Raw genomic sequence first — 14,457 nt, 5'->3', positions numbered from 1 at the left:
CTGCACTGAAAGCATGGAGCCCTAACCACTGGACCCCCAGGGAATTCCCGATATTTATCTATTTCAATATGATTACCACCATAGCATTAGCTAATACCTCTATTATGACACACAAGTATAATTTCTTTTTTGTGGTGAGAACAGTTAAGGTCTAGTCTTCCGGCAACTTTGAGATTTATATACGATACTGTTGACTATAATCACTAGGCTGTGCATTAGGTCTCCAAAACTAGTAGTTGCAAGATTGTACCCTTAAATGACATCTGCCGCGGCTCCTCCCTCACGGCCTCCTGCGCATGCCCGGTGGAAGACGACGCCCTTCCCCCATAGAGGAGGACCACTTTTCAGTCAGGGTTTAAAAGGAGCCTCGCTCCCCAGTCAGAACCTCCAAACACGCTCTCAAGGTCTTATTACCTCTAGCCTGTATGTAAGGAAACGGTGCTCGCCATTATTCTTCATAAGAAGCTGCCCACCCCCCCCTTTTTTTTTTTTTTGCGGTACGCGGGCCTCCCACTGCCGTGGCCTCTCCCGTTACGGAGCACAGGCTCCGGACGCGCAGGCCCAGCGGCCATGGCTCACGGGCCCAGCCGCTCCGCGGCACGCGGGATCCTCCCAGACCGGGGCACGTACCCGTGTCCCCTACATCGGCAGGCGGACTCTCAACCACTGCGCCACCAGGGAAGCCCGAAGCTGCCCCTTTTACCTGGAATGTCCCCTCTCCCTCCTGGCGCCCCTCAATCTGCCTGCTGGAAGTGCCCTCCATCTGTCCGGGCACAGCTCAAAGCTGACCTCCCAGACTTCGTCCTGGGAAGGATTCGGGATCTGGGAACCCTCCTGGAGGGCTTGTCTGCAGGTCCACTCACCCTTTCTCACAGGGCTGCCTGGCACTGCCTCTGTTCTGACCCCGTTAGCGCCTAGGTCTTGGGTGTTTACACCTTCCATCGGCCAGAACGAGCCCTCAGGTATATGAGGAGAGAAACTGCCTTGGAAAACAGAAAAGCAAAAAGAGGTGAGATACTGACGGGAGAAGAAAGGGTATATTAGAGAGAAAGTCTGAGGCCAGATTACGGGGACCCTTAGTACCTGGACAGTGAGTTCAGACCCTAGACGCCAATAAGCCTTGGAAGTCACCAATTTTGGAGCCTCCAGGTGCAGTGGACTCTGATGGCAGAGGATGAGCTGGCCCGAGGGTGACCAAAGGAGACAGCCCCAGGGGCCGCAGGTGGACACGAAGGTCATCCCAGTTCAAGGCTGTGATCCAGAGTATTTTTCACAGTAAATCCAGCTGCTCAGTAGAGCACATAATTCTCTATATTTTCTGTTGTTGTGCAGTTTTCCCCAAAATGGCGTGGTTTCCTCTGAATATGCCACCCAATAATATGCCCCTCTGGCATAGTGATTATTTCGAATTAAAGGTACTTGACAAACAGCCAGTGCGAAAAGGACACTGTGACCCTCCTTTGCCCCCTGGCAGCAGAAAATAAATTTCCCATGTGAAAGGCACCCTCCCTGTACCGGGAGGGTAGAAGGCATCCTTGTCACCAGAGACAGGGAATTTAGGGCCAAGAGAGCTGTGTAAACAAACCTTGTTACTTTTTCACCAATTTATTACCCCAAGCCCCTTTGTCTTGTCAATGCTTCACAAATGTATTGTTTCTTTGCCTAAAAGGTATAAAAGCTTCCTGTATTGGTCACTTCTTTGAGTCTCATGTTTTTATGGGGCTCCCATATGCAGGAAATTAAATTTGTTTTTTTCCTGTTACTCTCTTATGTCAATTTAATTATTAGAACCAGCCAAAGAACATAAAAGAGAAGACGGGGGCTTCCCTGGTGGCGCAGTGATTGAGAGTCTGCCTGCTAATGCAGGGGACGTGGGTTCGTGCCCTGGTCCGGGAGGATCCCACATGCCGCGGAGCGGCTGGGCCCGTGAGCCATGGCCGCTGAGCCTGTGCGTCCGGAGAGACCACAGCAGTGAGAGGCCCGCGTACCGCAAAAAAAAAAAAAAAAAAAAAAAAGAGAAGACGGGAACATTTTTCTGCTCCCTTCAAAAGGTCATCACCATTTTCTAAGGCTAGCAACCCCCCCCTTTCCAAGTGCTGACCCCATTGATCGGAGGACTCAGTGCTTAAAAGATAAAAACATCTCAATCTAGATGTCATCGGAACTTCAAACATAGACAGAGCTAAACTCAGACGTGGCTTGTCTCCAACAGACACACAGGAGGTCCCACCAGCTCGCCAGGCTCACGGAAGCTCAGACAAATGTGCCACGGGGGTGCAGGTGGGCACTGATGCTGATGTTCAACGCCCAGGCAAAAGATGAAGATCAGGTAAGCTGGGTCAGGGGGTCAGAGGTAAGGCTCATTCATACTTCCAGATTTTCCACAAAATCAAGGAAACAAGGCAATGCTTACTTAGGAAATTTGAAACAAAGAAAAATGTCTGATCAGGCAGAATGGACAACCTCACTAACCAAAGAAAGAACACTGCTCTTGGTTTGGGCACTGTGAGATTTTGGGGTTCACAAGATGTCTGTTTACCTGGTTCAATACCTTTTTTTTAAAGTTTAAACCCAGGGAGGAACTCCCCTGGTGGTACAGGGGTTAAGACTCCGTGCTCCCAATGCAGGGGGCCCGGGTTTGATCCCTGGTCAGGGAACTAGATCCCACATGCATGCCGCAACTAAGAGTTTGCATGCCCCAACTAAGGAGCTCCGTGCTGCAACTAAGACCTGGTGCAACCAAGTAAACAAATATTAAAAAACAAACAAACAGGGAATTCCCTGCCAGTCCAGTGGTTAGGACGCCACACTTTCACTGAGGGCGCGGGTTCAATCCCTGGTCGGGGAACTAAGACTCCCCACAAGCCATGTGTCACGGCCAAAAATAAAAAAATAAAGTTTAAACCCAAATTTTATCCCCACCCTTGCCACTGTCCACACCATCAATCTCAGCAGTGACGTAAAGTGTCATCTTTGCTAAAGAGACTGTCCATTTCCCCCAAAGTCTTCTTTCTTGTAAAGATTTCTCATAACAAAGATTTCTTGGCCTTAAGAACCTCAGGCTACACTTCAAGGAAACTTATTACAAAAGCCAGGAGCCAAGGACAGATGTGTCACTGACTAGAAACCCAGAGGCAGGGCACTGATTTGTCAGCTCCACTTCTTCATCTGGAAAGGCAGAGGAGAGCTTGTTCCTTGAGGTCAATAAAAGCAATGCCAACACCATGACAATGACCAGAGGCCCACAGCCCAACCCCACTTCAGTTTTTAAAAACATCCTCAGGGTCACTTACCTTCCCCACCCAAACATGGGGCTTGCAAGCTCTACTTTGTCTGCTAACAGAATCTTCATCCCAAGAAGCAAAAATAAAATAATAAGAGGGTGCACAGCATAGCCATGGGACTTTGGTAGCAAGTGCAGGAAAACAGGACTGGTCAGCAATGAGAAGTTTAAGAATTCCACAAAGACAAAGCCTCTTTTTGGTCTAATGCCAGATCTACTACTAATTAGCTATAATGACTACCAGGTGATGGGCCTCAGGCTCCTCATCTATAAAATATTCACAGCCCTGCTCCTGACCCTGCTGTGAAATTCTGCGCAGAGACTTAAGAGTCCCCTTTCGAATTTATGAATCCAGAGCTCGTGGCAGCCTTTCAGCACTCTCCTTCCTTCTTCCTCCAAAAAAAAAAAAGAAAAGAAAAGAAAAGAAAAAAGACATGATGGCAAGAAGCCATTACTCCCCTACCTCCCCAGCACTCACACCACTCACACAAGACCCCACTCACTGTGCTTATGGCAGGCGGCCAGCTTGGCGGGGCCAGACACATGGAGCCAGAGTAACCAGAAGTACCCTTCAGCCCACCTTTGCAGCTACAACCTGTAATACTCTCCTTACTCAAGTATGAATTTCCTTACTCAAGTTTGAATCTCAGCCTTCTTCATGTCTCCTCATCAACCAGCTCATCCCTTCCAAAGTTAGTTCCCAGGGAAATGCTGATGCTCTCTCCTCAGCCCCTCTGGGCGTGCCCCAAAGAAAGCTTGCCACCTAGAATTGGTTAGTCAGTCATCAAATCAAGTTAGGGGATTATGACTAGCTTTCTTAAAAATCAGAAAATAGAATAGGATAGAAAATATCACTGTGCCTCTCCCTGTAGAGAGAATATCCTGTGAAGCTCTTCTTGCAGTTTTGTACTTATAGATGTATGTGGGTGGGTGTGCTTCTCTACTGTGGATCTTGATCAGGAAAAGACTGAAAAGATCACAGGCCTGAAGCAGAGGGATCTGACCCTAGGGACGAATGCCACACACACCCATCCCACCTCCATGCCCTGTGGAGGATGCAAGGGCCGGCACAGGGTACTTAGAACTCAAGCATCCATCCTGCAATTCTACAAAACAGAGTTGACTGCAAAACAGTTGAAAAAAACTTCTGACTCTCCTACAAGGTAGTACTTCCTATAAAGCACAAAACAGTGTGAACTACAAAAGACCAAGCCATCCGGGTAACAGCCTTTCTTCAGAAAGGCGTCTTCCACCTTGGAGGCTCAGCACCAGACAGGGGGCAGAACCTGGGTGCTGGGAACGAAAGGCCCTTGGCTCCCTGCTTTCTTCCCGAGTATGGACTGATTGGACCACAAGCAACTGGCCTGGGGACTAGAGACCTCAGAGTCCCCCATTCTCTCTCCTCTTTAAATTTTTGTTTTTTTTCAAATTGCACATCTCCCGAAATATTTTCCCTGGGAAGCACCAAAGCTTGCAGCCTCACAGAAACGCCCCCAGCTGGGAGCGGGCCTGCACAAAGGCACAATTTCATCCGGCTAGGGCTCCTAGTGGGCGCGCGGCGAGGGGGCGGACTGCGCCTCCCAGGCTCCAGGCTCCGAGTCCGCGTTTGCAAACGCTCAGAAGCAGAAGCCTGGGCTTCTGGGGACTCTGCTTCTGAGCCCCGGGCCCCTACTGCAATCCCCTCCTCCCACTCGTTTAGCCGAGGACGGTGGGTCGTGAAGCCCCTTTCGGGCAAGCCCAGCTCACGATCCAGCAGGCTGGGGGAGAGGCCTGCCTGGAGCTGGAATCGCCAACCTCCTCCGGCCGGGAAGTGGCCAGCAATCTCCCAAGTTCCCCACAAATCCCGCCCTGCGCCCAGGCGCCTGCCAGCCCGAGGCGTGCCCCGGGGGCGCGTTCCCTGATCTTTTCATTCGCGGCCCCGGGGTCCCCGGAAGGAGGTGGGAGGTGGACCCGGGAGCCTCATCTTCGGTGCCCGGGTGGGGACGAGGCAGGCCGCACGCCGCCGCAGTCCTGTCGCAGCGCGCGCCCCGTCCCGCTTCGCCTGGAAGGCCGTAGCCGCCCCCCCGCGTCCGACCCCGCGCAACAGGCCCGAGTCTGCACCTGGATGAGCGCGAGGGCAGCCCGCCCGGCCGTAGCCTCGGGGGTAGCCGGCCCCAGCGCGGGTCCGCCTCCTTCCGGAAAGAAGCGCGGGGCCCGGAAGGCGGAGGCGCCCCCCGCGCTTCCCGCGCCGCTACGCACCTGGTTGCCCGCGGGTCCCACATGGCCGGCGCGTCCCACATGGCCGGCGCCGCCGCCTCGGGAGCCGCTTCCCGGGGGACAGACGCGGCGGGGGCGGGGGGTCCCCGGGGGGTGTCCCCTGCTCGCAGTGGCTCGGCCCCCGGGCCCTGACGAGCGGGGTGTGGGTGCGGGGACCCCGGCGCACACTGTGTGCAGCCGCAGACCTATTCCAAGTTCCCACGTAGTTGCGACGGCCCGAAAACTGTCACGTGCACGTCGCCGCTGGGTGGGAGGGGGTCTTTGTCACCGTGTGTTCAAAAGAGGCGTTTCGATGTATCCCATCTTGCGGGCGAGCGCTCCAGTGGGGTGGCTCTCGGCCGCCTTTGGAAAACGAGTGCTTCGAGCCGGTCACCACGAGGGACCGGGCGAGCATACAGCCCCCCTCCAACAGGTTTCGGTCACCGTGACTTCTCGCCCCAGCTGGGTCGCCGCGATTGTCGGGGGGACTGAGGAAATGGTCAGCCCACGGCCTTGGCCCGCCTCTGCCCCTGGCCTCCCGTCCCCGACAACAAAGAAACTAGGGGGACAAGCCCGGCGTCGATGCCCCTCGTGCCCAGCAGCTCCCACTTCCTGTTTGCCTCCGTTGAGTCTTTCCTTGCATATGGAGTACTTACTGTGCGCTCGGCCCTCCATTGTAGGGGTGCTGGGGATTCGGGTGGGAAGAGGCCGGCGAGGCCGCCGACTTCTAGACCCTCACTGGCTTTTTCATGGCGCCGGCAGAGGAGTGAACCTCCCACCGCAGGCGGGAATAGCAAGGAAGGGCAGTGACGACCTAAGGAGTTGGGGGGCAGTTAGGACGACCTCAGGCTGTCATTGCCCCTTCGGTTGTTGGCGCAAAAAGCTGCACAGCCTCCTTACCCACTGCCCCTGCTTGGTCCTCAACTTCTCTGGGACGGGGATCACTTTCCTCCACGCCGGGGATCTGGCCTAATCAGAGAGTGGAGTCCGCCGCCCTCTCTTGGGCCGGGCTTTGGCCGACACTGCCTCCTGGTGGTTCTCCCACCCATCTGGGGGACCACCACACCAGACGGGCCCCGTGGAGCTTGAGAGAGAGGAACAGTAGTTTCCAATGAGGCAGGGAGGACTCGGTGACCTGTGGACACACCAAACGCACACAGCCTGCGTACTTCTCTGTGCTGCTTCCTCTGACTTTAAGAACTAGACTATCAGTCTAGCCAGTGTTCTCTGTGCTTCTGGAACTCACCTCCTCCCACTTCTTCTATGTATTAATCTCCCCATATACCACACTGCATCACTTCCAGTTCAAAAGCTTTCAGTGGCACCTCCATTGCCCTCTAGTAGCTGGGCATTTGAGACCCTTCACAATTTTACCCTATCCTTTCAGTCTTATCCTCCTCATACACACACTCTACCCCAGTGGTTCCCAAACTTGACCGCACACAGGAATCACCTGAGGGTCTTTGAAAAAATACTGATGTCGGGGAATTCTCTGGTGGTCCAGTGATTAGGACTCCATGCTTTCACTGCTGAGGGCCCAGGTGGGGGAACTAAGATCCTGCAAGTCCCCCGGCATGGCCAAAAAAAAAAAGAAAAAAAATACTGATGTCTGGCCCCTACTCCTACTTAATCTGATTTAATTGGTATGTGGTATGATATGGGCCTCAGGATTTTTAAAGGCTCTCCTGGTGATTATAACATGAAATAAATTTGGGAAACACTATTACTCTCCAAATCATTGGAGCTATTTGGCATTTCCCTGGCATCACTGGTCCTTTCACTTTTAAGAAAGTTGACATATCCTTTCTTCAATGTTTTTCCCAACATCTCCCAGTTCTGTATTTAGGAAAGGCCCAAGCCACCTCTTCCAGCATGTCTCTCTCTCTCTTGTTTTTGTTTTTTTGTTTTTTTTTACCAACTGAAAGGAGTCTCTTTTTCCAGAAGGCCTAGTCAGGTTCTTACATAAAGGAGGGCAAGCCAGGAGATTGGTGAGTGCAGATGGTTTAAAAGGTGCCTCTAAACTTTGATGCTTTAACCAGTTTCCATAAACATCTCAGAGTCATACTTCTTCCTCTGTATCTTTTATCATAGTCTTCAAAACAGTCACATCAACTTAAAACAGTTCTCAAAAGTCATCTTTTTTAAAAAAATTGTTTCTTCTCTCTCTGATATTTTATATCTGCTATTTTTATCAAAATTACTCATTCTCACAGTTGAAAGATAATTCCCCCCTCCCACATGATCTATTCCCAGGGGCAACCACTTTTACCTCTGTTAACTGATTGTTTTGATGGCTGTGTTTGTGTCTGTAAATAACATTCTACTTCCTATTGGGATTTTTTTTTCCAGTTTTATGCATCATCGGGTAATTTATGTTTTTTTAGATTGTGCTTGTCTGAAAACCTTCACCCTCAATATAGTTTGGCTGGGTATAAAATTCTAGGTTGGAAATCATTTTCCTTCAGGACTTTGAAGCTATTACTCCAATGACCACTAGCTTCCACTTCTGCTGTTGCAAATTCTGAAAACATCCAATTACTCATCTTATGTGACCTCTTTTTTTTTTTTAATTTTAAGAAGTCTAAAAAAATCTTCTTTTTCTCCCCAATGTTTTGAAGTTGTACAATGGTGTTCTGTGATGCAAGCCTATTCATCCATCCACTGTATACTGAGTGAGTTCTTTCAGTCTTGAAACTCAAGCTCTTTGGTTCTTGGAAATTATCTTAAATAATTCTGTTATTTCTTCTCCTCCATTTTCCCTATTCTCTCTTTTAGGAATTCCTATTATTCAAATATTGGACTTCCAGGACTGATCTCTATGATGTAGTCCCCTGATTTTCAAATCACTTCTCTCCTATTTTCCATCTTTATGGGGTTTTGGGTTTTTGGTTTTTTGCTCTAATTTCTGAGAGCTTTCCTCAACTTTATCTTCTCATCCTTCTTAATGAAATTTTTGGCTTTTTATTTTTTTAATTTCTGATTCCACACTTTGATTTTTCCAAGAGCTCTTTCTTATTCTGTAAGCATTCCTTCATTGGAGTACCCTGTTCTCTTTTCCATGGTTACATAACTTTTCTAATTTCCCTGCAGATATAGTAGTTTTTGTTTTCTCTACATAGGCTCTGTTTTCCAGGTTCCTTTTTCTGTTTCTGTTTTTTGTTTTGTTTTCCTTGTTATGGATTTTCCTCAGATGGTTATCCGCTCAGGATTAAGAATGAGGGAACCAGATGTACATTAATAGAGAATGATTGAATAAGCCATGATATATTCACACCATAGAGAACTGTGCACTGAGTCATGAGGAGGATCACTAGGATAAAACACTATGGGCTAGTGGGCAGAAAATACTATTAAGTGGGAAAAAGTGTTTATAGTATGCTACCTTTAGAGTAATAACAAGAGGTGGATATTTTTATGCATTTGCTTATATTTTCTGAAACAATGGAAGGAAAACCAAAAACTAAGACAAGTGGTTACTTATAAGGAGGAACAGGGTAGAGGGGAAAGATAGGGAAGCTAGGCTTCTTTAAATACACCTTGTTTTATAGTTTTGACTTTGAAACCATGGGAACCTTTAATATAATTGAAAAATTAAATCTAATTTCTGAAGAGTAGTTCCTAAAATTGAAACCATACTGAGACAAATGAACTTAACTGTATATCAAGTGGGTAGCACAACCAAACAAAAATTATTTCAAGTGACTTTAAAACACAGTTTTGTTTACCAAAGGGATATACCCTAAGGGAAAGAAAGAACAGAGAAATCTTGAATTTCATAGTCTTATTGTTACTAAGTAATATTGGTATGTTTTACAAACATTCTTAAAAACATGTATTTAGAGATATTACTTGGAAATATTTTTATTACTCAGTAATGTGTATAAGTTAGAATAAGCAAATAATCAATTATAGTAAATTCATTCAGAATCAAGATTTTCAGTGTAAGAGAAAAGAAATGCAAATATAAACTCAAAGAAGTTAGGGAAAATTCTATAATCTGAAAACTAAATTGGAAATATCAGTATGAACTTGTAGTTTATTGTCTGGCTCTGTACATTCTATTCATCCTTGATGTGATGCATTATTGCTGGGTTTAATAACAGCATGCATCCCTGACACCCAGGAGGTGATCCCTAAACACCATTCCTTTCTATCAATACAAGGAGCCAGGACTCTTTAAAGAAAATCATTAATTCCATGTTGGGGGCAGAAATGTACAGGTTGATCCTGGGATACTTTGTTGTTCTAGAAAGCAAAGAAGCTATCACAGGGAATGAAAATGAAGAAAGTCTATGTGAATTATAGGATACCATCAGACAAAACAACATGTTATTGGAGTCCTCAAAGGAGAAGAAAGGGAGAAAGGAGCAGAAAGCTTATTTAAATAAATAATGGCTGAGAACTTCCCAAATCTAGGGAGAGATTTGGACATCCAAGTTTATGAAGCTCATAGGTCCCGAAACAGATTCAGCCCAAAGAGGTCTTCTCCAAGACACATTGCAATATAACTTTGTAAAATCAAAGACAAAGAGAGAATTTTTAAAGCAGCAAGAGAAAAAAAAGAATCTCACATACAAAGGAACCCTCAACAGGCTATCAGCAGAAATTTTGCAGTCCATGAGAGAGTGGGATGATACATAAAAGTGCTGAAAGAAAAAACTGCCAACCAAGAACACTTTACCCAGCAAAGCTGCCTGTCCTTTAACAACAAAGGAAAGATAAACCCTTTGCCAGGCACACAAAAGCCAAGGGCATTCATTGCCAATAGACCTGCCCTACAAGAAATGCTGAAAGGTATTCCTAAAGCTGAAATGAAAGGATGCTACTTAGGAATATGAGCATATAAAATAAAAGTAAGTGTATAATCAAATTCAGAATACTTTAATACTGTAACATAGTGGTGTGTTAATCATTTAATTCTAGTATAAAGGTTAAAGAACGAAAGTATTAAAAATAACTACAGGGGACTTCCCTGGTGGTCCAGTGGTTAAGACTCTACACTTCCACTGCAGGGGGCGCAGGTTCAATCCCTGGTTGGGGAACTAAGATCCTGCATGCCGCGCAGCACGGCCAAAATAAATAAATAAATAACTACAGTTGACCCTTGAACAATGCAGGTGTTAGGGGCACTGACCCTCCGCATAGTCGAAAATCCACGTATAACTTATAGTTGGCCCTCATATCCGAGGTTCCTGCATATCCGAGTTTCCTCCATATCCGAGGTTCTGCCTCCACGTATTCAACCAACTGCAGATAGTGTAGTAGTATTTACTATTGAAAAAAGCCACGAACAAATGACCAATGGGTACGTGAAAAGGTGCTCAACATCAATAATCATCAGGGAAATGCAAATCAAAATTACAGTAAGATATCACCCCTCACCTGTTAGAATAGCTATCATCAGAAAGACAAGAGATAACAGGTGTTGGCAAGGATGTGGAGAAAAGGGAACCCTTGTGCAATGTTGGTGGGAATGTAAGCTGGTGCAGCCACCTTGGAAAACAGTATGGAGTTTCCTAAAAAAACTTAAAAAGAGAGCTGTATGATCCAGCAATTTCACTTCTGGATATTTATCCAAAGGGAATGAAATCAGTCCGTTGTGGCGATATCTGTACTCTCATTTTCATTGCAGCATTATTCACAATAGCCAAGATAGGGAATGGATATAGTAAATGAGATAGATACATACATACGTGGATAGAGTATAATGGAATAGTATTCAGCCATGAGAAAGAAGGAAATCTTACCATTTGCAAAAAACACGGATGAACCTAGAGGACATTATGCTAGGTGAAATAAGCTTCACAGAAAAAGACAAATACTGTATGATCTTAGTTATATGTGGAATCAAAAGTAAAAAAAGCCAATCCCATAGAAACAGAGAGTAGAATGGTGGTTACCAGGGGCTAGAGATGGGGGAAATGGTGAGATGCTGGTCAAGGGATATAAGCCTCAGTAAGATGAATAAGTTCTGGCGATACAATGTATAGCATGATGACTATAACTAACTATACTATACTGAACACTTGAGGAAATTCCCTGGTGGTCCAGTGGTTAGGACTCTGAGCTTTTGCCACCAAGGGCGCGGGTTCAATCCCTGCTCAGGGAACTAAGATTCCGTAAGCCATGCAGTGTGGCCAAAAAAGAAAAGAAAAGAAAAGGAAGAAAACCCACAATGACCACTTGAAATTTGCTAACAGAATAGATCTTATTTTCACCACACACACACACACACACACACACGGTGACTACATAAGGTGATGGATGTGTTCATTGTGGTAATCATTTCACAAAGTATGCGTATATTAAATCATCATGTTGTACACTTTAAATATAAACAATTTTATCTGTCAATTGTACCTCAATAGAGCTGGAGGGAAAAAAATAATATTAATTTAAAAGAGCAGGAAAGTCACCTGGCAGGAGCATCCATGAGTCTCTCTCCTCCAAGTCTGTGCCTTGTCCCTTACTACCGTGTTTTCAGGGACAGAGTCTTGACCCACATATCTTTTTGCTTTTCACATGTGGTTGGTTGGTTGGTTGGTTGAAAGAATACAAGCTCTTCTCTCTTGAAAGTGTCCAAGAACTCATTTCAAATTGATTGATGATCTGGGGTATTAGGCAGGACAGAATCATCACTGTCAAAAACATCATGAACACGAATGACAATTGAGTCACTAGTGGCCACAATGGCCACTATACCAAATGAAGATACAGACCCAATCCACATAGCTAACCAAGTAAGAAAGACAAATATTTAGATTAAGTAGCAGGAACACAGAGTACATAAATAAACGTCAGCTGACTTTTTAAGGGAGGAGATTATATAATGAGGAAGAACAATTTATTTTCACTCAACATTTATGTAGCACTATTTTTTTAAGTCTTTATGATAATGTAAGTTGTTCTCAAGAGAGTCCCCTAAGAAAGATATTAATTAACTCCACTTTACAAGAAGGGAAATTAAAGAAATGAAAGGTTAACTGGTTTGTTGTACAACCAGTTGGTCAAAGGGCTGAGACTCTAGTCTCTAGAACACAGATGAGCTCAGAATGGACTTGGCTGTGCTTCTTGGACCCTGAGTTCAGTCCACCCTGGATTCTGGTGCTGAAGCATGATGTCATTGGAGACCGTTGGGGTTAACACCCGTTCATTACACATTACTTATGTCTAGGGATAGACAGGTCTACACAATAGGAAAAACCACTCCAAACCAAATTTCATTTCAACTTCAGTAGAGCTGAATCTTAGCATACTGAGAGTACCAATTAAGTGTCATATATGACACTAATTTATCTTGATAACACAGGAGGAGGGGCAGTGTGGACTATGTACAGTCCAACCTCGAAACACACAGATATCTATGTCCTCATGCATATACGTACACCCACACTGAGAACTGCACATTCTCAGAAATATGTACACAAAGAGTAAACCACAGCACATGCTCATTCAGATCCATGCAGCTACACACACACACACATGCACACACACACACGATACTCTGTCTTGGTTTCCCCACTCTGAGCATAGCTGTTCACATCTGAACCCACCAATGCTCCATTCAGATCCCTGCCCACAGCAGGAGCTGCTCCTCTCAGCCTCTGAGCCAGCCCTGTAGAGGCAGGTATATACGCAGTAGACTTCATTCTCACAGTCCTGACCACTGACTACATCGACCTGGAAGGACCAATCCTGAAGTCTCCTATCCCCTTAGAACAGTGGTTCTCAACCAGGGATGAGTTTTCTCCCAGGAGACATTTTTACTTATCATAACTCATTGAGAGGGGGAAGGGATGCTGCTAAACATCCTACAATGCATAGGTCAGTCCCCCACGACAAAGAATTACACAGCCCAAAATGTCAATAGTGCCAAGACTGGGAAACCTTGCCTTTGAAGAAGCAGGGGACAGCTGTCCTGCCCTCAGCAACTTGCTAATAAACCAGTTGGGGCTGCTTCCTCTGGGACAACTGGCCATGGTTTGTACAACAAGATCCCAACCCTGGACACAGTTACTTGGACAAGGGTGGGCAGGCACCTATCCCAATGACAGCCATGGCCAACTGGCCGGTTCCCATTGAGCCCAACTTGTGAGAAAGCTGTTCCGACAGGGACCACAGCGATTTTCCGTACCAGACCATTTCTCAGTAATGTAAACTGGAGGCTAGAGCGGACGGCGGGGCAACTGGTAGTGCGCAAGAGATGAAAACTACTGAGAGAGAGCAGCAATACGGGCCAGATAGATCAGCCACCTTTATCATCACTAATAAAACTAAACACCCCTGCCAGATCCAGTTGGCAAGCCGAGGCAAGCAGGGAGCTCCCCACACGTGGTTTGCCCTGACCTCTTGAACTCCAGACAGGCATGAGGAAATAATGTTGTTTTCAGGGGCTATTTTTGCAGCCTGATATGGCCTTGCTGCCCTCTTCCATCTGGTAAACTCCAAAAGTCTCTGGATGACTCATCTCCATCCTCACTTCCCATGGAAGCCTAAGCTGACCATCCACCAGCCCCACCTCCCCGTCTTCAGCACTTCCTGCTCACTGCCGCTTATTCTCTCTTACAGCCCTTACCACATTGTTTTATAACAGTTTACTTGTTATTTACCCCTGGACAGCACATACCTTGAACCCTAGGATTTTATCTTGTTGGTTCTGTGCTGCTAGCTCCCTGGCACTTAGTGACACAATGCTCGTGGAATGAATGAGTAAACAATACATGTCAGTAACGAGCCCCTCGTCTCGAAGCTGCTGACTATAGTTCCAAGTTGGTATTTGTGACAACGAGTGTCTCATCTTAAGAGCTTAGGAGTGGGGCAAACAAAAAAAGTTCAGCAGGATTTTGCCAAGAAATTTGCAATTCAATGTGGAAACTGATTCTCATATGGCAGAGGGAGGAGCAAAAGAAGAACAATCCAGAAATGAAACTGAGGGCTCA

Source organism: Delphinapterus leucas, chromosome 10 (genome assembly GCF_059928025.1).
Source record: "Delphinapterus leucas isolate spDelLeu-1000000601 "Yukka" chromosome 10, BTC_Dleu_Yukka2, whole genome shotgun sequence".
Lineage (NCBI taxonomy): Eukaryota > Metazoa > Chordata > Mammalia > Artiodactyla > Monodontidae > Delphinapterus > Delphinapterus leucas.
This window is presented reverse-complemented; position numbering follows the sequence as displayed.